The 25005-nt window shown below is 35.0% G+C and overlaps 4 non-coding genes across 4 annotated transcripts; all 4 read right to left on the bottom strand.

Annotated features, from left to right (window-relative positions):
- Nucleotides 1-1429: 1429 nt before the first annotated feature.
- Nucleotides 1430-1501, bottom strand: Trnat-ugu. Its single transcript has one exon. It is a non-coding gene; the product is annotated as a tRNA-Thr (tRNA).
- Nucleotides 1502-1960: 459 nt separating this feature from the next.
- Nucleotides 1961-2032, bottom strand: Trnat-ugu. The gene has a single exon. It is a non-coding gene; the product is annotated as a tRNA-Thr (tRNA).
- Nucleotides 2033-2270: 238 nt separating this feature from the next.
- Trnat-ugu lies at nt 2271-2342 on the bottom strand. The gene has a single exon. It is a non-coding gene; the product is annotated as a tRNA-Thr (tRNA).
- Nucleotides 2343-2730: 388 nt separating this feature from the next.
- Nucleotides 2731-2802, bottom strand: Trnat-ugu. Its single transcript has one exon. It is a non-coding gene; the product is annotated as a tRNA-Thr (tRNA).
- Between the last annotated feature and the right edge of the window lie 22203 nt (nt 2803-25005).

The raw sequence follows: 25005 nt of genomic DNA, 5'->3' as shown, positions 1-25005 counted from the left end.
CCACTACGTTAAAGCCGACGATTGTCCACTGACCACTGGTCGGCAAGAAACGACCAGCCACGCTGTCCGTGATCAGCTGTTCACAACGACTGAAGCACGCCTGGTGGAGAAAGAGTTAACTATTAGATACCAAACACACCTGTCCTCATGCAGATTAATGACTGCGAACCTCGTGAGTCATGCGGCTGACTCTCTAACTCGCGCTGTGTGGCACACCGGCACACTGTTACAATTCATTATGCACGCATGCACTGAACATTCGTTATGAAATGTAATGAGTTGATTGCCATTTGACACTCACAATAGTACCCTAATAGTAACTCCTTATAAGAACTCGGTAAGAGTAAAAAGACGATGTGATGATCAATAAAAATAGTTTCATTCAAAGATTGTATGAATTTTACCCACCCGAGTAAATCGTAAATATAATAGTTGAAATCCTCACATAAATTTATATATCGAATAGTGACTATAGAAATCATCATATTTCTGGATAAAATTTGAACTCACATTCAGAACTCAGTGTATCCTGCTGACTTTCAGCTATAATTCCATGTTGGATAATGCACCTTAACGATCTTGTCTGTGTATATTCTCTCAATTCTTTATCAAAATATTGTCAAAAGTGGAATGTCTTCTCAACGCTTAGCCAAATCTCGTGGGCGGGTATGTACCATTAGCATACCCTAACGTGAGTATATAGAAATGAAGTTTCAAACAAATTTAAAGTCCATAGCTCAATTTGCTCTGGATAAAATCCTGCGGAAGAGAAATAACGCACATTCGAAAGAAAAACATTGCCAGCCGACTGAATTATATATTTCATATTGATATCTTAACTGATTTTCTAGATGTTGCTATTATATAGTATATTGTTTAACTTATTACATTATAACATGCCAATTGATGCATTATGTAATTATTGTTGATAATTTATTTTTATTTCGTATATTACAAATCATTACACTGTAATATAATTATGTTCTAAACATCTTACTACAACATTTTGGGTGTTTTGGATATCCAGTCTAAAAGTATGGGTTGTAAGAACGCATAAAATAAATACAATATGTTTTCTTTGAAATAAAGTAAATGGAATAAATTATTGAAAATTACAATTTTTGTTTAGAAATGTGTTGAAAATACAGTTGAAATATTGTACTGAACTACACATAATGGACTAATAACAAGCGAAAAACCAATTTTGTATTTTATTTCAAAACCTGATGATTGGGTGCTAATACTACACGACATTTACAAGCTGTGTTTCGGACAACAAAATTGGGATCCGGAATATCCAAAATTAATACAAATCTATTTTTGGACATACATATAGATTTTTCAAAGAGATTAAAACTAATGAAGATCATTGTAATTTCTTACATAAAATAAAATATTATTTCAGAAATTTTTGCAAAAGTCTGTTAAGTGCCTCCTGTGAGGATCGAACTCACGACCGCTGGTTTACAAGACCAGCGCTCTGCCACTGAGCTAAAGAGGCGATGGTGGTCAGTTATCAATAATAGGTTTCCGGAATATCCAAAAATTATACAAATCAGTCATATTGATTTTTACGATGAGATTTAAATCAAATATAACCTCACAACTTTAATCACATTTCACTAATATTTGACTGAATTATTTTAAACAATTTTATAGTTAGATACAATTTTTGAAAAATTAAATGCCTTCTGCGAGTATCAAACTCACAATCATTGAGCTAAAGAGGCTATGGTGATCAAATAACGTCAATATAGGTTTCCGGAATATCCAAAAATAGTACAAATTAGACAGTCATCGATTTTTGTAAAAGGTTAAATAATTTTAAAACATTAACGATAATTTTTTCTTTTGACCAAAACGTAATTAATTCGTTTAAGAAAGGTTTTATGTGTGTATCTGTAGTGAATTTGAAGGCTAAAATAAAATATCAAGTTTCGGTAAACTTTTGCAAAAATAGTGCCTCCTGTGAGGATCGAACTCACGACCGCTGGTTTACAAGACCAGCGCTCTGCCACTGAGCTAAAGAGGCGATGGTGATCATAAAACGTGACTGAGTTTCCGGATTATCCAAAAATAGAACAAGTCAGTCTGCTATATAGATTTTTTAAGGCATTTAAAAACGTTAAAAATGCACTAATGATAAGCTGTGTAATTTTTTACCAAAAACACAATTAAAAGTGTTAATACCACTTGTAACGAGCGTAGCTTCGACAAACGTGAAGGCTGAAATAAAATATCACGTTTAGTTAAAATTTTGCAAAAGTAAGTGCCTCCTGTGAGGATCGAACTCACGACCGCTGGTTTACAAGACCAGCGCTCTGCCACTGAGCTAAAGAGGCGATGGTAATCAGATATCAATAATAGGTTTCCGGAATATCAAAAAATAATAAAAGTGTCAGTCTGCTATATAGATTTTTCTAAGACATTAAAAAAACACTAATGATAATGCTGTAGAAGGAGCTTATATTGGTTACTGTTAACTTTCATTAAAACATAAAACCAATATTTAATACTTTTATTTTTTTGTGAGGCCTTTCGATACAGACACATCACAAAAGTAAATACGAAAAGTAATTTAATGTAAGTTAAATAAACTAATGATAATATTTGTCACTTTTTACCAAAATGTAATTAAATTCGTTTATACCATTTGTAATAAGCGTAACTTTAACAAATTTAAAGGCTGAAATGAAATATTACGTTTAGTTAAAATTTTGCAAAAGTAAGTGCCTCCTGTGAGGATCGAACTCACGACCGCTGGTTTACAAGACCAGCGCTCTGCCACTGAGCTAAAGAGGCGATGATGAAACGATGGCCATGTGTGGTGACCACCGATATGCTGGCGAAAATACTTAGTTGAGCTAGGCAATAAGTAGTTTTACAACATATTCATGGAATATCTTTAAAGCATTGTTTATAGGTAACATAATAATATTTAAGACTAACGATGCAGTGTAAGGACAGTTTAGATCAAGTTTTCATCCTTTCTTAAAAATGTCGACATAAAAACATGTTGCTGGTGTATGCTTATAAGGCCTGGTGCTAACTAATTAAATTACAAGTTTCAAATAATGAAACTTGCACGCGTAATACTTAATATTTAAAATATTACATGAGCAGTGCATACTAGTCATAGTAGGTCATGTATGAAAGTGGGGTATATATAAATAAGATATCAACTATATTAACTTTTTGAGGGTTTTGTTTATGACATAACATGTCTATCAGTTTAGAATAGTCTTCAAAAATACTACTAAGTGGGTATGAATATGAAATTAATTAAAACACTGAACTAAATAGAGCTAATATAAAGCGATATACTTTTAACATAAATTTGATGAACATGGTCAGATAAACATTCAAATCAAATCACTTTATTCCACATACTTAGTAGGCTATATACTAGAAAATGACAAAGCTTATTCGTATGGAATATTCCCAGCAAGGCTATAGGTCAGAGAGCTGGGAATAATTCTTTCTTAAATGTACATACCAATAAATAAAAGCTATATTAATGTATGACAGAATAAAAATAACATTTTCTGCCAAATAAGATAATTCAGTTTTTCAACGAAATTAATTAATATAGTTTAGTATAAAATAAATTGTATACTAATACATTTAAGAATGAACGTGATGTGATTTATTGTGCAGTTTCAAAACACGATAAGCAAGTAGAACAAACAGAAAATGAGCTGAACGCGTTAAGCTAAACGCAGTGATCTGAGGCAATTCTGCTGAAGGAAGCAGACTATTGATAGACAAGGCGTAGGCCCGAGCCGTGCCGCTAAGCGCGGCCTGCCGTCACGAGCAGGACATCTCGGCTGATAATTGAATCGGAGCAAGAGAGTGAGTGAGACAGAGATACACACATAGACACGCCGGTCACGCACGCTCTCGTTATGTGGACGCAGTTTATTAAACGCACGAACTCCCGTTTAAACGTCGCGTCGCACGCGTCATAACATTGGCTGGCAGGAGCTAACCGGACCGAGTGGCTGCAACTCACTGCGTTTGCTGTGGACTTACTCTGTTTTGGTATGGAAATTAGTTGTTATAAAATAATCATGTTGTGCATAACTACTGGTTATTTACCCAGTCAAATTATAAAAAGAACATTATCTCTAATGCTAGAAGAACATGGGCACTACAATTTGTAAAACTAAATATTCCAATTAAGATAAACAAAAAAGTAAAAAATGGCAATATGGCAATTGCTTTTTATATTGCATGTTGCGAAGCCTCCCCCGCCTGTTGCTAATAACGAAAAGCTATTTCTGTCTGTCTGTACGCACAAGTTGACCTAGAGGGTTTACATTTGGTATGTAACCCTATATCTCCATTACCACTACATCTGCCATCGTTCAGTGAAACAAGAAATCAGTAACACTACGTTTCGAGATCTGCAATCTGATCTCTTTTTCAGGTAAATAACTAACCTAATACATAATTACAAACTAGGTTGAAATGAGCAAATCATACCAAAGCGTTGTGGCACGCCTAAGTCAGGAACCACAACCACCATGTTGTTTGTCAACTTCACAAACAACAACAAAGAAAAAAAAACAGTGGATTTTCAGTGTATTTTTTGTTGTTGAGTAATAACTGAACAAAAATTTATTTCGATGTCGGATACCGCGTTAATAGGAACACTTATCAAGAGATGTATGAATCCTTCCATGCGAAGATGTGGGTTTAGGATGTGGTTTATGCTTATTTCGTGGGGCCGAGTAATCAAGCCCAATTTTGTCACAGTGTCACAGTATACCAACGTTGATATCACTATTATAAATGCATTTATACCAATAACAATATACCACTAACAAATGTAACATTGAAGTTCATAATAATTATTGAAACACATTATTGAATTGGTTAACAATGAACACTTTATTACTACGTAACCGATCAACTGAACAGAAAGCTAGAGATTAGTGACATCTGATGAGCACCCTGGCGGGACACTCATGTAGGGGTATCTCCGGCAGCGATAGGGAGGACGTAGCCTGGACATTGCGCTTACGACTACACAGCGAGGTGAAAAGGATCAGGATGGCCACCACCACTACACAAAACACAGCGAATATTCCCAGGATATACCCGGTCATGTACACTTCCAAGTCCTTGTTGTCGTAGTCTGTGTAGACTCGGTCATTCGCGTCGAGGGGAACTTCGTGTACCATGTCTGCAGTCCTGTTGAACTTCCTCAGGTCTATCTCACCGTCTGCCAGTAAAGGTCTGCTGGTCACTCTGGAAGACATTTTTGTGTGCTCCGTCAAGGTCTTAAGCTCTTCTTCAAATTCATACATACTCGTTTCAGCAATTTATATTTTGTTGTGTTAAAAATTTTTATATTTAGAGGTTTACTTACAAATCTTAATCAAATTCGTGTGAATACTCTGATGACTGATTTAAATATACAAGTAAAGTTCACTTGATCGAGTTTCCATGGTTACTTTTTGTTACTGGTATATAAATTTAGTACGTATTCAATGTATAAGAACAGAGAATGCATTGGTTAGATCCAAAAGGACCTCTAGTACAACATTGTAAACTATCTCTTAATAACGGACTTCTATATTGCCGAATTAGATCACAAAAATACTTCTTTCAGTGGTAATAGAAAGTCTAGGGCCTATTCGAATGATTTGAGGAGAGAAAAGTCTTTCAGTCCATATAAATAAACGACCTCTTTATGATATGCATAAGTTCAGCAACTCCCTGTAATGATTATAGATGTCACTTATAAGATCACTTGCCTTCGTTTGATTCCATAAGTCTCTTAGTATTTACAATGAAAACACTACACATTACACTATTAATGGAACATTAATAATGCTCATAAATAATAAAAAATATAATACTTGTTAGTTGTTTGGTATTGCAGTTAATAATTTTTTATTGATAATAAAGTTTGGTTATAACCGGCCGCATTTTCTCCCTTTCGTAGTCTTGAGTCTACGACGTTACTGATTAACCCGGGACGGAAAACGGCAGGTGTCGGGCTAGGTCCAGCCCTCTGCGCTCGTGAGTGTGGGGGTGCGTGCGTGTGAGAATACTACCTGTTCCTTCATGCAAATAACTATTTGCTAATACTATATATATGTAATGTAGGTATGTAAAAACGCAACTTTGTTCCGAAGCACTGGTACTGGAAATTTCTGCCAATTAATTGTTTGACGAAAACTATTTCGATAGATACTACGACGTTGCACTGATAAAGTATATTTGTATAAAAACCGTAAAAATTGCAAGATGGCGAATGTTTTTGGAAATCAACACAACTTGACGTAGTTAAACGGTGGCATATGACGACAGTAAACTTTCTTCGCGGAGATGAAGTAACTCGAGTTAAGTAGAGGTCAAATTCGTTTGACGAAATGAATGGCAGTCGCAGCACGCGCGGACGCGATAAGGTTGTAACCTCCTGGAGGACGATTTGTCACCGGAGAGTGGTGGAGTGCCGGAGTGGAGGTGAGGAGAGCGGAGAAATTGGCCTCCCGCGGCCGCGACCCATTGTGGCGGTGAGTAAGGCGATACGGCCCGGGCCTCGGGGCCTCGGAGGAAAGTGGAATGGGAGGTAGTGGGCCGTGTGAAAGACACACACGTCATGCGCAATGACGAAATGATTAATAGTGACCCTTGGTCGTAGCGTCGTGCCGTATGTACGTGTGGAGTACTGTTAGGCGTCTGACCCTCGCTCTGCACGGGAAATCTGCACGACGTTCCTCCCGCGCAAGTCGGTGATAGGGAAGTTGCTTCTGTGTGTCTGTATGTTACATCTGTCTGCAGAGGATTATAACTGCACAATTATTGTGAATGTAGTTGTTATGTTATGATCTATGACTTTATCAAACATATTTGCACAATACCTTTAATGTGAATGTTGCGTTTAGCTTCATTTCATCTTCCGCTTGCTGACACCGTCGCTGACTTAGCTCCTGAAATCTCGAGTGCACGTCCGTCTGAAGAGATCCAAAATAAGTCTTGGATGAAGAAGTTCAAAACTAACCCTTTGCAAATTTTCGACATCAGAGACACGTAGACTTAAAAAAATTTATATATAAAAAATTAAACAATGATAAACAGTACTGTAAATGTAATCTAAGAACGGATACAAAAGATAACATTTATAAAAATTATTGAAAATAATTGAGGCTTGGAAAAATACATGTTAACTAATTCTTCTCTAATGTATCAACGGTGAGAAGGAGAAGTCCAAACAGTTATTTTTCAGATTTTTGGCAAAAATTATGTAGAAAAAATTATAAGTTAGAAAATAATAAATTATGTACGCTGGTATCCATAACTCTTGCCTTATTTAGCCATCCAGGAATCGAGAGCCAATATTGTCTTATAAAAGCCAAGCACACATATGTGTGTTTTTTTTTTTTTAAGTAAATTTAAAAAAAACCTTTTCTGATAAATGAACTGATTGTATTCAACGCTAGTTTAAATAGAAATTGGAATGGGCAGGTATCAAAAGAATCAAACTAGAAAGTTTTTCAGATAATATTTTGAGTTTGATACAATGCCAATATACAGACTCGTAAATATAAGTTAAGTCGATATCAACAACATAAAGACCAAATATTGGGCTGAAAATGGTAATTTTTATTGTCTCAAGCTCATTTGGCTGACGCTGTTATAACTATTATTAAATGTCTGACAGTTACATGAGTTCAAAGCTAAAAAAATACGACACATAAGATTTTTCGTTTGGTGTTTTAACCTTTTCTACCCTCCAATTTTGACTATAACTGAAACTAGCGTAGTTGACAAACAATGTTTTAGGATGATTATTTTGTCAATATCCTAAAATACAGGTTACGTTCTCGTACAATGCTAATCATTCCTCGGCCCTTGAACAATTTAAACACTGTTTAACCAACAGGATAATGTAACCCATGTATACACGGGTACGTGAAGATAACACAAGGAGAGATGGATGGGTTATCTGACTCAGTACATTCCCAGCAGCTTTGTGGCCTATTATTATTATTGCTGAATTTGAAAACGCAAACCGTGATTCTTATATGCAGTAGAGACAAACTAAACAAAAATTGAGATTGCGTCCTGAGACAGCTGGTTAAATAAACTCTGATATTTTGGTATCTTCGCGGAGTCCAGACCTCTTATCACAGGCATTCCATGAATAGTTAATTGCATACAGGTCATTGCTTCCTTCGACACATCATTTCGGACTTTTAGCGTTCTTCATAAGAAAAGAACGATTTATATGTGCATAACGCAAGACACTTCAAGCAATTTTACGGGTTTGATGTAAGTACAAATCAGTGAAAGTTGTACCTATAAATGTCAAAACAAGACATCTTGACGGCTATCTGACATTTTCAATTGTATCAGAAAAAGTTTTTCCGAGTAAGGCACATCAATGGTGAATGATCAAATTTTTTTAAACGTTCACACCCACAATTTTCATACATTTTTAATTTGGGTTAATAATTTTTAAATGGGTCCAATTTTTGTTTTAAATTTTTGAAGCAATAATAACAATTGATATAATATTGATAGTTAAAAACTTTGCCTTTTGTTCCTTTCAGTGTACCACTACAAAAGAAGGAAGTATGTTAAAAAAATTATAAAACTTTTATATCGGGCGCATCTCTTTGAATAAAACCTTTCTGAACTTTATAGAGTTCATTTTGTATGTCGATATATTTTAATAAAACACCTATTTTTTTGAAAACACTAAGCACACACAGATTAGGATTTATCAATTATAAGCAAGCAATGCAAGTGCAGTAAATAAATCTGTTATAGGATATTTGATGCACCACTTTAATTATAAGCAAACTGTATTGTCTACAATCTATTTTCTACTGAATAACTCGTACATATTTCAGAGAGAAGTAAAGTCTTAATGATGGTTCTCTCATTCTCGGACGAGTAGACGACGACTAAGAATGAGCCTGGGAGAAAGAAGGTGGACAGGACAGGCCCGTCCTGGACCAGATACTCGTCATCTTTGTTCCTGAGCCCGCATAAAGAGCGGACGGTGACAAAAGCAAAGTTTCGGCCCTTATTTCACAGCACGCTGAAGCCTTTGTCGGGAGATGGGCTTCAATCTTGATATCTTGGCCGACCTGACAACACAATTTGCACAACAAAGACTTTTTTAAACGTCAAAAAAATGTGAGTACCGCTTAGAGTAGAGGGCTTATTAATGTTAAAATTACTAAAACTTTAAATCACTTATAGTTTTCTGACTATGCAGCATTCTAAAACACAATTTATTACTCCACTAGGAGTTGATGTATCGTAACTCCATTGAAATTCATCTCTAACAATATACGATCACGTCATTAGCTTTTAATGTGTGTAAGGACAAGGTCCCTGTTTCGATTTTATATTGCAGTAACTTTGAAGTTGAGACGGGAGTGAAAATGTATATTCTGTAAATTAATCGTGAGTATTAGGAGATTGAGTGTAATATGTTTAATTCTATGAAAAGGATGAGATAATTGTGTTCTGATATTTCTGGAAAAGGATGGTAAAATTGTCTATAGTACATACTAGTGACATCTTATAATATATATTTTAAAATCCATGTAGTATTTATATTTAATTGGCTAAGTAAATTGATTTTTTCGGTTATGATTGTTGAGAGTTATGAACCTGTGGCCATTAAGAAAATTACACATCTAACAAGGTTACTGATTATTATATGTTCTCTCATTCATAATAATGTCTTTGCATTCATAGAAATGCTTTAATAGGTGCAAATATCTTTTTATATATAAGTATTTTCATGTGCGTCCTTTATTTGAAATTTGTGGCTATCGGATTTGGGCTGCAAACCATGCATTTTTAAGAGCGTATTTAACATTGGTACCGATTCCCTTACCCATGATCCAAACAAGGACTTTAAATTCATTCTTCAGCTCAATTGCCCATAATTGTTTACAGACACCCTGGTGTTACAGGTATAATACGCAAGGACTTTTACATATCCGTTATTGCTGGACCGATTGCAATATTAAGCGTTCAAATAATCTTACCTCATTGAGTTACCGTTAGTTCCGAGCAACTTCTCACATTATAATTATGATTTTGAGTTTTAAATATTTTAAGTTGAAGCTATTAAAAGAGATACAGGGAACGAAGTTAATCGTAGATGTCAATAGATGATCAGAGGGCACTAGACAATCTGATTAGACATCTCTTATAAACTAGAATTATTACAGCTTCGGGGCAGGATATTAAATCCAAAGTTTGTAAACAATGAGCGTTTTAAAATTCGAGGTGGGGAATAAGATTATAAGAAAGGTGGAATTGGTCCAGGACAATGCGTTTATTAGATTATCACCAGCCATGCTTGCAAATAAACTTCTGCACCGTTGTCATATGATGATGGAGGATTGATCAGTGCTCAGTAACTTGTTATTATATCAACCACATCCCTGTTGTGGAAAATAAAGTGTTCTATATAAACAAACAGTAATTATCTACAATTACCGCATCAACTCCAATATCTGACGGTGAACCTTGAGCAACGTTTTCCGCCAGAAGTGCCGGGTGGCACCGAAGGTACAACTGAAGCCCGTACTAAGGGCAAGGGACATTACTGATCGGTACTTTTCCGAATTGAGGTCACCATTCATTATTAATACTGCTAGAAAACACGAAAAAAAGAATAAGGAAGGGCATATTATAACCACGAAACACAATCAAGACACTGTCACAACACTGTACAGTAATTGATCCCTCGATCTTGACCAACATTGGTGACGGGGGGAGGGGATTTTCGATAAGACAGTTACTGCTATTACCGACTAAAGATTGCTCCGCACTAGTCTAGTAACCGGATCAACCAAAATCTCATAAGGCATTTTACTGTTCGGTGTTGGTCAGTGTATAATGCCAAAGTGCCTAGTTTTGTTTGTCTTCATCTGTTAACATTTTTGTAGTAACAAATCAAGCAACGTTTCAAACATTGGTAACGACGTATCTGACCACTAAGCACACGTCATCTGGTAGCTGGGTGATCAGCGTCTCAGCTTGTCACCCTCAGGTTTTCACATTGCATGTTTGCACGCTAACAAATAATCATCGTAGCCTAACCTGAAGCAATGTTCCAAGCCTGAATGGGACAACGGTTCCAAGATACAACTTACTTTATTAGAGATGTAGCCTTGAAAAGTGTTTGATAAATATACATATACATGGACAGCTTGATGAAAGCGCAAGTAAAAGCAATGTGCAAATGCTAATATATTATATTCAACTCAAGCCATAAGTTCAACTACAATGCATACACGTGTGTATTTTTAATCCTGGAGAACAAGATGATGCTTGTGTTATTGGATGCTTCGGGTACGTACGTACAGTAATGTATTAAAACAAGAAATTGGAACTTCGTTAATTTTTCTGATAAAATTCATAGCAGATCCTTACCACATCAGGATAACTATTCCACCATGAGAGTTGTTAGTCCATGGCCGTTGACGAAGAGCACAGGTTTGCCAGCACCTTGACGAAACCGCTATCCGAGTAATGAGAGGTCCGAGCGGTTAGACAAAAAGAAAGCCATTACGAAGTGTCATGTTCTCACACGGCTAGTGGACATTTGTCTTTCCAGTGATGATTTTCCGCCGCATTTTGGATGAGAGATTAACCACAGGGTTTGGACATCTTGGACCTTCGTAAATGATACGTTTGGTTTTTACATAGACGCCGAGCTGGACTCTCCGTCTGAGATCGATTAGTAGACAACTTTGATGTCCTCTTCGTTTGGTAAAATGTTCGTTGGTTGGTATTCGATTATGATTGGCTGAGTTTGAAAATCCGTTAGTAAAACTTTTAAATAATTAGGGATGAAGGGATCACCAAAAATATGAGTATACAAATGTAGAGTATGTCCCATTTTACCTTCCGCTTATTGCAATATCTGAAGTCTCACGCTGTCACATACTTGATCTGGAGTGAACGTCCGTCTGAAGAGCACCGAAAACGTCAGCAACGAAGAAGCTCACAACGAACTCTTTGCATCGACATCAGATACACCTAGACCACAAAATACTGTAATATAGATGTAGATGTGTTCTAATTGTCTTAACAGATTTAAGTTGAAGATACTTCTCATATCGCCAGCAAGTTAATATAATTGGCATGATATCAATATGAGGAGAGGGCAGAAGTGGAATACTGATTCACAGCATTGATCACTCTTAGTTCACCGGATTCTTTTACCTGGAAAGGAAGATGAACGGATTACCTGCCTCATATAGAGCTCGTGGTCATTCTATTCCTACTAAAATCTATATCGTTGTCCTGGACGCTTTATTCGTGATCAGCATTCAGCAATCGTGACTTGCTCTTTGATTTTAACTTGGCCTTAATACACATTATTGTGATCCCATGTTATGAGGAATAAACAAATCTACTAGCGTTAACGCAGTTTCCCATTAGCCATTCCAGCGTTCTTTGAAGACTTTATTTCCTCAAATAGAAGATTGCCAGAAAGCCACCCAACTGACTAGTTGGGTGTTAATCTCAAATGCACTGATCTGAGTACTGTCCTGAAATCTAAAACCCTATAAACAATCAGTGACAATGGATCTGTCTGCATGACTACAATGCAATCTTCGGCAACATATAAAAATTCCAACACATTCGGAGAACACGGAGTTGATAACAGCGACTTACATAAATGCTCTTGTTTGTTCCAAGATACTATTCTGATCTTACAGTAGTTTTACTTACGTTAATTATTATTAAATTACAGTACTTTCAGTATTGAATCTTTTGGGCTTTATTATTTTGTTATATTCTTAATATGTCATGTTCCTCAACATGGCCTGTAAAATATTCAATGAAACGAATTCTCAGAAGATTAAAACACCTGATAAGGTTTTTAGAGAAATATTTGTGACACACCGAATCATGACCGACAGCAGGGCGGTCGTCCACCGCATCGCCCACGCTGGAAGACGGACCCGGTACAGCTCAGATTACGCGTAACGCGATTACCGCTTGTTTGCTCAGCTCACAGCACAGTCGCTTGTAATCGCTTTATGATCGCGGTGTGGATGAATGATCGCTGCCGGCGTGACCGCTAGCATTCACCGGTCTCTCACCGGTCGGTACCGGTCGCACCGTCCGACCTTTGTATCGGCGACCTTTTGTTGACCCGGGCTGCTGCCGAATTACACGCGCTTTTCCGCCAACAATTTTTCATAGGTGACATTTGATCTGTTTCTTTGCACGTTTTACGGCCAGAACTGCAACTCATCCGCATCTGTCGGGAGATTATCTTTCTGTCGGACACGGGTTTGTAAGACAGGGCGGGAGCTTTAACTTTGGTCTATCGCAGGGAAGCGGCAAGACTCCCACTGTATCTTGTATGGAAGTGTATACAGTATTTTGTAAAAAAAAAAGAATTTCTCTTCAAACGCGATTGTTATGCTTCCTGGTTTAAGCTATATTTTTGTACACTACATCTAATGAAAGCAATGGAAGGTAAAAATGCATGTTGTTTACTATGATAATCATCCAACTATTGAATGATTTCATGGTTCAATGTCAATGTCAATGAAAATGTAGGCTATGAATATTTTTATAAGCAGATATTTAAATCGAAAAATGCATGTTGTTTATTCTGATAATCATCCATCTATTGACAAATTTCTTGATTGAAGGTCAAATATGGCTATGAATATTTTTATAAGTAACGAGTAAAAAACATACAAGGAAATATTCTAGGAAAGTGCAGATTGTAGTAAGAATGTAGATGACCACTTAACAAATGTATTTTGCCAGTTTCCAAACGAGGAAAGTGTACGAAGACGAACTAACTTAGACGAACTAACTTATCTCGCATAGTTGTCCAATTCACTGGCAGCATTCACACAGCTGTTGTGTAGAAACGTTGCTCCAAGGTGTTGAGCGACAAGATTAAAAGCGAAGTGGCCATACAGGACGGGAAGACGATGTTACCGGTCTTAACATCGTCTTTTTTCCTTTTATTTCTTTAAAATATGGTTGTCTTTATGTTATAGGTACACACAAAAATCATTCAACATCAAGTATGCTCTTCTCTCAAATGTTACTTTACTATAAGTAATGAATTTTCTGTACTTTGCAACAACACATCTTACACTCATTGGGGCTGGCTTTATTAAAGGGTTAACATTAAATGACTTGAGTTGTTCTGCAAAACAGTGTATGTACTGAGAAACGCTTGTAAATAAAGGCATTTTGATTTGATTTGATTGATTTGAACTATGTCATCAACATTCAATTAATGGCAGTATAAAATATTTTAAATATTAGGCCAACGAATGCATTATATTATTTTGTTAAATTTTAATTTTGAAAAGAAAAATACAAATAGTAAACGTTTCAATTTGTTTTTAAGATTAGGGTTATCAATAAAAGAGTGCAGTTGTCTAAAAGCCATAAATACGGCTCTGGTAAACAAAGTCGGTTTTTATTCCGTTTGGTGATGGTTTGATTCCAAGATCCATAAATATATTTTTGAATGATCCAGTTAGAAAAACTTAAGTGGTTAGAAATGCAGCAGTTTATTTTTAGAAACATGATTAATTATGCACTACGATCTAACAGTATAAAGTTGATTTTTCTTTAATTCTATTGGAATTTCTAAAAGACCCTACCGGCTACAAACCAATGGAATGGGATCAAATTTAATTCATACTTTAAAAAATCCACGTGACGTGTACGTTAAAATAAACGACACAAGTTTTAAGCGTTAAAAACCTGAATGTGCCGTTGTTGCTGACGCTACCTTGGCAGTTTAAGACTGGAGTTGTCCTGTAACTAGTTTCCGCATTCACTTTGAAGTTGTAAGTTGTGTAAGTGCCACCAACAGTGGCCTGAAAGCCGAGTCACTTAGGCACAAAGGTCACTTGAAATGGGCCAAGTTTAAATTGACTTTTCGCCACCAACTCGCCTCTTCCCACAATCCACTACTTATCTCCCCAAACAACTAACTGGCCTTCCATTCTCTCTTTGATGATAGCATCGGGTCACGTGGGTCTGTCTTCGTCGTAAATAGCTTTTTAAGGCGATTGTCAACTTGGTTACAGTCAATAAACCCCATTAGGTCGGCTATTACGTACTTTTGCACTATACGTAAATAAGGATCTTCTCCATAGAGAAGTAAATATGAATATCTTTTCGATATTTTTACTTCAAACATATTATTTGGAAAACATAGGCAAACCTTAACATTAACTTTACATTTTTAATCCTTTAATTGGCACATTTCCAATTAGATACATCATCCTGGCTGTGCGTAATTAGGAGGTAACACACTCACTATATACAGCGAAGAACAGACTTAATTACTGTTACTTTATCAATTCCGATATTTTTTAATTTCTAAAGGAAATTTATAATCCAGCCTTTCACGATACCATTTTCTGAAGATCAAAACTTTTTATTATTCCACAAGAAGTTTATCGCAGAATTTCGGGACATATTAAATTTATTTGAAAAAACCGGTTGAAGATAAGGACGTGATGCTTTTGCAGTTGGTGCGTGAAAGACTCGTACATGTTAATTTGTTTAAAGATTAATTTAATTTTCTTAAAAAATATTAAAATCGTATATTTTGTAATTGATATTAAATTTTAATGCAACAATTAAATTTCTTGAGACAAAAGTAAATATTTTTTTATCTTTTTATTTCTTTTATCAATAGTTTTATATGGGTCTGATTACAAAATCGTAAAACAAAATGCCAATAACTCTTTGTGGAATGAGAACAATATTTCTGCTTTTTTCTATCCTCAAGAAATCTGTCTTAAAAGACTTTAAATTTGAAGTAAAAAACTTTCTTCTAGCAAAGCATAGATTGCATTGCCTAAAAATAGTTTAATCCAAATTTTTAGACATTAATAAAAAATATATGTTAACATTATAAATTTCACTACTGCTTTTGATGAATTATCAATGAAGGCGTTATAATAATAACCAACCTTTTCCCACACCAGTTAGGACTTCAATGTGAATACTTTAGTTGTTTCAAACTTAATAAAGTATTTGTACACTTTTGATTACATATAAGCAGAAGGTAAATTACAAATTACATGTATATCCTTTTATAATTATGCAGTGTAGTAAGAACACAAACAAAAAGATTGTAACAGTATTGTTTGTAACCTGGTTTGTTAGCAATATGTTTCTACATTCTACAAAAGCAAGTACTGCTTCGTTACAATATTCACTTGTGTGTATCCTCAATTACTTCATATCCTGTACTTTATATGGGGACCCAGCTCAAAGTTTGCACTTATTTGTACTATATATGTTTATTAGTTCCCAAAAAGTTAACGTCAATTCTCTGAAACCCTCATAGGTGTGTGTCGGAAAGCGAGTTTAACCAAATAGCAAGCATCCTCCGCAAGTTGTAGCCGCAGCTGCAGGACAGAGTCCGACGTAACGTTGCGACTGGAGGGAGGACACAATGGAGGATGACGGGCAGTCATGGTCAGTGGTCGCCGATGATCGATCGTCGATTCTCCACTTGCGATCCGTCTCTTGACCCTCTCGCCGCGGTCCCAGGAGTCAGGACTGTTGACCGACTACAACGTGCTCGTGGCGCTCACCGAGCATGGACTCAGAGAGTAAATTGTCACCGTAACACTCGAGCTCAGAAGCAGAATGATTGTATAGTAACTGCAAGATGATCGATCGTCGATTCTCCACTTGCGATCCGTCTCTTGACCCTCTCGCCGCGGTCCCAGGAGTCAGGACTGTTGACCGACTATAACGTGCTCGTGGCCTCACCGAGCATGGACTCAGAGAGTAAAGTGTCACCGTAACACTCGAGCTCAGAAACAGAATTATTGTATGGTAACTGCATGATGGTAAACATAAGACGGAATTGTAATGCGATGATAATTATTGATTATTAATAATAAATATTGGTAACAGTTTGATCCAGTTACTAAACTATCTATTATTTCTTAAAATTAAATACAAGACTACTCTACACTACGTGTCGTGTAACGGGCTTCGCTGAGGTTGCATTGCAATTTTCAAGTCTAAAGCTAATTCTAATATTAAAATATCCTGCAACACAACACAATCATACAGAACATAAGTATTTGCACTCCTCCCCCTCACCACCGGTAGTCAAAAGAGAAATTGTATCAGCTTGTCGAGTGATAGGCTTCGATAATGGTCTACAAAATTCCACGGTCGGATTTAGACCAACAGGAACACATTTTGGACTATGTAAAAATATATTTTCATGCAAAATAAAAAATCTACAGATGAAATCTTTCTTGAGATATCTTTCCACATGACGCATTTAAATTTTGTTTATTAAGTTGGGTTTCGTAGCAGTGTTTAATAGTAAAAGCCTACACACCAAGTTATCAAGTGATGATGTTGTATGTGATGGAATAGTTAAGCTACATATGTTATTATGTTTCATGTTAAAATCTCATATGATTGTCCACAGTTTCTTTACAAATATATGTATTCCGTGATTTTCTCGTTGCCATCACGGTTACCCATAAGAGGAATGTAAAAATGTTTGGTAACTCCTATCAAAATCCCATGGAGTGATATACACCATAATCGAACTCGGTGTTGTCTTTGAAGAAATGGAGCTTCATAAAAAAATCCAAGCCTGTAGGTCAATTTATTCCCGAGATATCATCAGGTAGACAGAAATAAAATGTCATTAAAATTATCTGTGTGAGTCAAATATACTGGTAAAAAGATAACACAGTTATATTGAAAATTGTGTCTATACGTATATGCAAAATCTGTCAGTTCCGCCTGGAGAGAGTAAAAAGCAATTTCGAATAAACGGCATGTAAGTTTATTTAGCTTTAAAAGTTTTTAAATTTGATAAGCTATGGACTTTAAATTTGAGAGGAGTGTTAAATATTACAGAGTGTTGGTCCAAAATGTATTCAACGTTTTTCGACATATTCAAAAGAGAAAGTCCTCACCTCTCCGTTGTCAAACTCGATTTTTAGTATCATAATGGTGGTCAAGAGCAGCAAATTATATTTGTTTTTATATTGAACTGTGATAAATTAACAGAGATGACTGGAGATGTCACGGGATCTAAAATATTTACTCCAGCTATCTCACTACTACTACCACATTTATTATTGGAGCTTAAAACTTGATTATTTCGTAGCTTATGTACAACTGAGTAATTTAAAATTGTCAGAGAAGCCTACTAATGTTGTAATATGTACACATGGGAATCTGTCGCGTTAAAATGTTTTATCAATAGTTCATACTGTTATACTAGTAGCGTTGTACTAACGTTATACAACTTGTAGGCCTATAACGTAACGTTGTAGCGTTATACGACCTTTTCTTGCAACGTCACTAGACTATAACCAAATTTCAAGAAGACATTTAATTTTAAATTATCTAAACATTGCAGTTTCAGTTATTTTATGCCTTTTTGCTAGATGTAGGCGTGAACATCTGACGATTTTATAACAAATCTAGTAGTCTAAACTCCGTTGCATACCACGTAACAATATATACTGTGTAACATGAAGGTGTTTGCATTTTTGTACGGCCATCAGTGAGTAGCCTATTTTACGGCCAATTTTACGATTTCTTTGTTTAACTGTAGAAATATATTAAAAAATGTACATTCAAGTTTGGACGTTTATATCTGGAATAGAAACAAAATGGCGGCTACCGACTAATGCATAGTTTAAACGGGAGCAAGAACTAGCAGTAGTGTAACTTTTATTTACACACAACTAGAGACTAACAACTAATCGTTATTGCTTTCTTTATTTAGTTAAAAGACTTATGAAACATTCTTATGATGGAAAGCTATAAAAAACTATTATTCAACTCTGTAATAGAATAACATGCAATTTACATTGGTGCTAATTAAACAATTCATTCTGGCCAGCAGCCACCATTTTGTTTCTATTTGAAATATCAACGTCAACATTTTAAGCTAGACTATTGTATATGTTTCCAAAGTGTATACAAGTATTCATATTACTTAGCTGACTTTTACTCACGTGATGGCTATTCAAAAATGTAAATACCTGTACCTTCGTGGGATAAAGGGTATGTACCGTAGATGATGTTTTCAACACAAATATTCGATCGGCATTAATATGGATTTAAGTAAAATTACGAGTGAGATTGTACGCTACTATTAATAATTTATTTGTCTATAACGTATTAAGAATGTAAATATTGCAATGATAATATTAAAGACATTTATTTGTACTCAATTACTTTATTCAAATGTTGTGTACGTTGAATATTACTAGTACCGTATATCAATATTTATATAAAATAATTTTGTAGAAATATTGGTTTTTTTTCAGGATTCACACACCTAGCCGGAGACGGACAAGACAGGCCAGGTATTGTGAAGGCTGTTATTGTCCTCTACACTTGCAGTAAGCCGCGCCGCTGCGCATCTCGCTGTTAAAAAATCACGACCCTCCCCCTTCCAAACATCTGCAGCTAATTTACACGCTTTTCAATTCTTTTTGAAATCTCAGATCTTCCAGCTGGTCGCGTCGGAAACCGGCTTATGAAATTGGATTCTTTATTTCCTGCTTGTCTTTGTTAAAAATCACCTAGTGACCAGATGCTTTTTGGAATAAAACGTTTTTACGTTTATTGTATTTACCTGGATGCTCAGGACATAGACTGTAAAATCTGGGAAGAATTTTCGTCTACAATATGATTTTACAACGAGGAAAAACAAAAACTCAAACTCACATTTTCCTCTAAATTAATCCAATAAAAATATAGTTAAGTGAATATTAATGGCATAAGACCTTAAAAAGGCAAACACTGTTTGATTAAATCAAATTTTAATTTTAATCATTGGATAGTTTATGCATTTCAAGGTCCTACACTCATTGTAATAAAATGTGACTTCAAAGACACGTTTCTCAATAAATTTCTTTGATATGATTTTATCCAAACAAATTATAATATATGTAAAGAAATTTTAAGAATTGTTATAAGATTTAGAGGATAAAATAAACAAATTATATATAGCCTAGGTAAGTATTGGTTTAGTTTCTTCATACAAATATTACGTTATTTTTAATTGTAAAATTTGAAGCTAATTCCAAACTTTTTTAGTGTTTTATAGCAAAATATATTTTATAAGATGCATTATGAACATTTCCCTGTTATAAAGAAGAGAATATGGTAATGAAAAAATTATGGTTGCCTGTAAAGTCGGTTTTACGGGCGAAGATTTTACGTGACAACGTCTTTTTCTCGGTAGAATATTTATTGATATGAATATTATTAAATTGCACAATAGGAACAAGGAATTGAATGAAAATAAGAATTGCACAAATTTTAACTATAGAAATATATTTTGTTTACTAAAACATTGTACATAATTTGAAATTAATTAAAATTTGTTATTGTAAATGGTAAAGTTGAATAAAACATTTACTAAAATTGGAATTTGAAATTCTTGCTAAACACAGTTAAATTCTAACTCCGCGCGTGGTGATTGGTCGGTTTAGTTCGTTTGTTTGGTCGCACTGTTATGACAGGTTAGAGGTTATAATTTGTTATTTTAAATGTTTGACTAGCAATACGCGCTGTTTCTTCTCAATCGACTGAATTACGATTGATTGCAGAGTGATTTAAACTAATAATTTACTTAACACTATCAACATTTGTCAATAGTATGACATAACCTATAAACTCAGTTTCTCAACTTTTGTGTCAATCTAACAATTAATCAATCAATCATAGTTTACGATAATGAAATATCAGTGTACAATTATTTACCTTTATTGTTGTAGTTGTTGTAAATGACGAATCTAAGCACTCCACATTTTCACGAATAAACATAGTTATCTGCTTTATCCCGTGCGGCGGACCCACTGGACGGGCATCGTAACGTTACCGGGCGTTACACTTTTTCATGAGTGACTCCGAGCCGCAACCTAATTTAAGACGTTGTCACGTCAAAACACATATTTATAAATTTTATGAAGATAATTTACGGATTTTAAGAGAAATGATATAAAGTAATATGATAGTTGTACTTGAATTTCAATATTGATAGTTTTATACTTACTTAGTTTGTCCGAACAAGTATGCTCCCGGTCTTAGTATGTACCATGCGAATACAAACATGTTAAACTAATATTATGAGAATTACATTATTGTCAATCTCCTTGCGTAATAAAAACACTTGGAAAATTTTATTTTGTATTTTGTACTCAACCTAACTAAGATAAGTATTGATTTAAATAAATTGTGGATTACTAAACACAGTGCAGTAATATGGAAAACTTTAACGGGCTTATATTAAGACGGAGCAATCAATTTTGATTGAAATATTTTAATTATTAATAATAAGACAAATATTTCGTATCAGTCCACAAGAGATTACAGGCCCTTAAAGTTAGAAACTGTGGGAATAATTATTAAAACAAGTCAAAATAAAAACTGATGAAATTTGAATGTTTTACAGCATATGCTGGAGTTATAGCTTAATGCGCAGTATCAAATGAAAGGCAATACAATTAACAGATTTGTAATAGAAGTTTTCAAGAAATTGAAATAATATTTTATAAATTAAAGTTGTTTTTCTTTCCAGCCATACTCCATGTGCATACCGTAAATATGCCACATCCTTATCTTCATAATTGTTTTCTTTCGGTCTGATAATAAAATGTGATGAAATTTAGTTTCGAATTAATACTACTCTTCGTGTAATGAATAAAAAACATTCCAACCTTCAGAAAAGGCTGTGACTAATTGTTTCTTTGAAAAATTTAAAAATTTTGTTACAATCAAAAACCGATGGCATATACTTTTAATCAATTTTTTAAGCAGTTAAGTTGTCAAAATTGTAAAGTTCTCTACTTTACAAACTCAATGAGTGAAACATTCAAACCATGTTTTGTTCCCAGAACTATCTAGTATTATTGTACATTCACATCTTGCATAACTGCTCCACTGGTGTTTGTACCTTATACAGAAATGGTGTTGGGCAGCTAAACCAGAACTACCCCGGCTGAGATGCGACAGGGACGTTGTACAGCAGTGGCCTCGGTGCCATATAGGAAAGGGCAAGGGTCAGATGGTCTGCAGGATCTAATGACCTGGAGTGGCCCGTCTAAGGCTATCTGTGACCGGTGATTGGACTGTCTCGTCCTCTCAACCTTACTAATGCAGTCGAGCTTTCTCTCAATGAAGAGGACACATCTTGCAATACGTTATGGCTCTTATACTATTGTACACGATGCCTTTGTCATTTAGTGCTTACACCTCCAGTAGCTTTCCGATTGGAACGGCCTTTAAAATACACATGAAGTAGTACGATTTACAAATGTAAAGGTATGCAAAGACGTGAAATCATACAAATGTATTTTAGTATTACTGTGTAAGAGCTTGTTGGGGTAAATGTACTTCAGAACTTGACCTGTACGATCCAAGATCTCTTTAAGGGCCGGGTGTACTTTGTAAAATACTTGTATCTTACAAATGTAAAGATATGCAATCGAAAAATGTATTTTAGTATTACTGTGTAAGAGCTTGTTGGGGTAAATTTACTTCAGAACTTGACCTTATCACCTAAGAGCTCTTTAAAGGCCGGCTGTACTTTGAATTCTATCCCCATAAGAACAATGTTAAATCTCATGCTCTGTTACATCCTTATACTTGATCTTAGTATTATGGAAGATGTCTATTTTCAAGATATATTATTACGCTTCCAAACAATCTGTGCGGTGTAAATGCATTCTTTTTGAATATTTAAATAATAAACAACAAAAAAGATACTGATTTCTTTATAAAAACCTGATAAAAATATCGAAAATCTATAAATAAAAGTGTTTATATGAATGCCTAAAATTATATATCTCATATAATTAAACTTTAAAAATTGTCTTATGGGGAAAGAATTAAGATGGTTGCCAGTACAACTGGGCCTTAAATTTATTGTCTTAACGTTCTGCTACTTTGTTCTGAGAATTGGTGCGTTTCACCAAAAATCATACTTAGAGCTCTACGTCCCAACGCACCCCTTTCATTCCACAGTCTTTGCTCAGTACTGTTAGAATAATGTGATCCAACAATCAGATGTACTATGTCGCATACTATTCAATAATGTGTATAGTTTGAGATCAAATTTATAATAAATTAAATGTTGCATGTGTTTTATGATTGTGCTTGATATACAAGATCGACTGCTCAGTGAGAAAATGCATGAGATAGGTAAGTGACAAGTAGGGGATAATTAAATTTAAATATTTTAATTATAGCATCCATATATAATAATAATGTTCTGAAATTATATCATACGAGTGCATGAATGTACAATATCATACAAAAATATTTTTGTGACTCTCATTTTCAACTGACAGTTTACATATATCACTGAACTAAGCTTGCAACAAAAGTAGCGAAATTCGTCACCGACTTTTTTAGCTCACAGCGTAGATGTATGACAAAGGCGATGCGAGGTGACTAGACACGTAAGATGGATGATGGATAAGCTGCGGCCCTCAGCCCTAAGGGAGGGCGGAAGGAAGCAAGGGCAGCTGTCCGAGTGTTTTATCGAGTGACCTACTCGTGGAGAGTGAGGTATCGATCCTCAGCTGCCGTACCGTCAGTCAAGAGTCCACTCTCACTCGATCCCTCGGGTAATTACTCGCTTTATGTGAAACTATCGGACGTTTTGTGGCCCAAATTGAGCGTGGGTCAGTCATTGTGCTCCTGTCGTCCCCACAGCTGCCGTTTCGCTATTTCAATTGGTTTTAGAGAGTTTGATGAAATAATGTGACGGTCAAGTTCGCTATTGGACTACGTATACAAAGTGTGTGATGACATTTATTGAGGCTTATGAAGTAAAAAATTAATATATTATTGATACATGTGCTAGCTTGTATGTTAAATTGTAATAAATTAAATAATTAAGTGGACTATTTGTGATTTTTGTAGTACTTTCTTTATACTTAACAGGACTTTTTAAATTTAACCCCTTTCACTATAAATCTTTATGAAATTTATATGAACATTTGACTCAGATAGAATTGTAAATTGTACATTGTAATATAACATATAAAGAACGTAAGAAGCTTCATCATAACCTTACCTTAGCGAGGTTTGAAAGATACCTGTTCAAATGTCAGTCCGCAAATCTAAAGAAAAGCTTAAGTAAAAGAATTGATAATTAAGTATAAATGTATTTTTATCTGTCATGCTTACCAACAGTTGTCACACTTCAGGAGCAGGGGTGGAATACGAGAAATCAGTAAAAAGATATGTGAACCTTGCCAGGGTTTGATCTTAAAAAGACGAAATAGTTTTATGTAAGACTCAAAATTTGTATTACACTGTCTGAAAGGTTTTGTCTATATTTTGCAATTAAATGGTTTCAGCACACATACATTAAATAAAACACATGAAGGTGAACCCTCTAAATCTCAGGCACCGATTGAACTATATGGAGTATCTTTTCCAAATAGTAACCGCCAAACATCCACATAGGCCTCAGAGAATTAATAACTTTAAGTAGGCTATATCTGTAGCTGAGTATATTAAGTCAAACAGCTTGCTGGGTAAAACAATGACAAAAATTTTAGAAAGTAAAAAGATTCCGCAAAAGGTTATGGACATAACCTCGTGTCAAATTGCATGTAAATTTAGTATGTTAGTAATATTACATGCGCCTTTCGTCATAGTTACAACTTGTCATATGCGGCTGCAATTTTGAAACGTCAGGCCACAGCTATATCGATTTTTTAGGATTGATTTTGAACAAAACGGTGGCTATTGTGATTTGCAATAGCTGGAATTTTAATATACTAATTTGAAGGAATTGAATGATTCTTTAAGATAAATAATGTTGTATGACTGTACATTACTTTCGTTTAAAGTAATTTGATTGGATGGTACATATCGTGTAACCAAAAAAATAAACCAACACAACGAATATCAAAGTTCCCGAGAGAACGTAACGAAAGTTTTTACTAAATTGACTGCAACTTTTCCAGATTATAACAACTTTGA

The sequence above is a fragment of the Homalodisca vitripennis genome, chromosome 3, assembly GCF_021130785.1.
Source record: "Homalodisca vitripennis isolate AUS2020 chromosome 3, UT_GWSS_2.1, whole genome shotgun sequence".
Classification (NCBI taxonomy): Eukaryota; Metazoa; Arthropoda; class Insecta; order Hemiptera; family Cicadellidae; genus Homalodisca; species Homalodisca vitripennis.
This window is presented reverse-complemented; position numbering and strand designations above follow the sequence as displayed.